The sequence below is a fragment of the Penaeus japonicus genome, unplaced genomic scaffold (genome assembly GCF_977035675.1).
Source record: "Penaeus japonicus unplaced genomic scaffold, GWHDUDI00000001_assembly GWHDUDI00000017, whole genome shotgun sequence".
Classification (NCBI taxonomy): Eukaryota; Metazoa; Arthropoda; class Malacostraca; order Decapoda; family Penaeidae; genus Penaeus; species Penaeus japonicus.
In genome coordinates, this window is record NW_028234419.1 from 21,662,042 (window position 1) to 21,663,790 (window position 1,749).

The window sequence follows — 1,749 nt, forward strand, 5'->3', positions numbered from 1 at the left end:
TCTATACGAATCTATTTGACAAAGACGATATTACTTCTTAAATCTTAAATATATGATAACAATAGACGATAATGATAATAGTATTATAGAATAATCAAGATTTACTGCAACACGGGTTCATGGGTTTGACGATCAAACCGCAGTGAACCGGTTATGTGTTGTAGTAACTCTCCACACCTACGAAATATACCGCAATAAGTAAAATGAAAGCTAAAACCCACAATTTAAGGATTAAACGTTAAATTATCTATCACAGGTCACATCAGTTTATAGTAACACAAACTACGACACACAAATCAACCAAAGCTTTAAAAGAACAAAAAAATCTAAAATCACACACAGCCCAAACAATCAACGTATATTTTCTTTCCTCTTTTATATATAGTATGATGCATCCTACTTATGATCAAGAAAGTATAAGAAGACAGAAGAACAACAGAGCCCGTAAACTATACTTGACTTGCGGCGACGTGCGGCGGCGACTCTCCTGGACCGGCTGGCTGCGGGCTGGGGTCGTCTGCGGGCGGCGGAGTGCGGGCGGCCGACTGGAGGAGCGCGAGGCGTGCTGGCCCCGTCGTCGAGGGAGAGAGAGAGAGAGTGAGAGAGAGAGACAAGGGGGGAGGGGGGAGGGGGAGGGGGAGGGAAGCCGGCGACTTGCCCTTACCGGATGGTGCTGAGATTTCATCACAATGTGGACAGTTTCATTATTCTTAAGGAGGGCGTGTATTCCTCTTTTTCTCTGGTGTGTGTAAGTATTTTTGTGAATGGGGGTTGCGGGTGTGTGTCACGTAGGATACGTGTTTTGTGGGAACAAGCAAGTTTTCTGTCGTAAAGACCGGGGGGAGGGGGGAGGGCAGTCATCATAACATAGCGTGCCAAACCTTTCAAAAATGGCAAAGCTGCACCTTAGCTACAAGAGAGAGAGAGAGAGAGAAAGAAAGAAAAAAAAAGGAGAGTTACCGATTCAAGGAATTTGCATCACGATCTGTGGTGATGTCATGGGAAACCTATTTCCATGGCGGCTTTAGCATCTTGACCTTTTCAACCGAGTCTGGCGACTGAATCTGGTGGTTCTGCCGCGCCTCATCACGACACGACCTGCGCCTCGAAAAGTGTTACGTGGTTGTAATAGCTTTTACCCTCGGGCCTGTCCTTGCCTCCTCCATCTCAATGTCATATGGTTCTTTATGCTCACTTTGCTTGAATACCTGTGTGTGTGTGTGTGTGTGTGTGTGTGTGTGTGTGTGTGTGTGTGTGTGTGTGTGTGTGTGTGTGTGTGTGTGTGTGTGTGTGTGTGAGTGCTTCTAATTACGTATGTGCTTTCGTGTGTATGTGCTGGTGCCTGCTTCTAACTATATATGTGCGTGTGCGTGTGTGCGTGTGTGTGTGTGTGTGTGTGTGTGTGTGTGTGTGTGTATGTGTGTGTGTGTGTGTGAGAATGTGTGTATGTGTGTGCTTCTATGTGTATGCTTTCGTGTGTATGTGCTGGTGCCTGCTTCTATATATGTGCGTGTGTGTGTGTGTGTGTGTGTTTGGACGTATTCCTCCGCAATTTTTTTATGATCGTCTATTTACAAGTACGTGTAAGAATCTTCCTCCCCATGTGTGTATTTACCCCGTGTACACGCCTTCTCATTTCTTTCGTTCTTCCATTCCCTCTTCCCGCTTCCTTCCCTCCCTTACGTGGCGGAAGAAGGCGCCATACGGGGAGCATTGTACGAGTCACCCATCACAGCACGTCCGTCCGTG

At 46.4% G+C, this 1,749-nt stretch overlaps 1 protein-coding gene across 1 annotated transcript in view; it reads right to left on the reverse strand.

Annotated features, from left to right (window-relative positions):
* Positions 1-612, reverse strand: part of LOC122264620 (crustacean calcium-binding protein 23) — an 11,873-nt gene extending 11,261 nt beyond the window's left edge. Inside the window, exon 1 of the mRNA XM_043033621.2 lies at positions 456-612. The gene's annotated coding sequence lies outside the window, so the exon portion shown is untranslated. The remainder of the gene's footprint in view (positions 1-455) is intronic.
* Between the last annotated feature and the right edge of the window lie 1,137 nt (positions 613-1,749).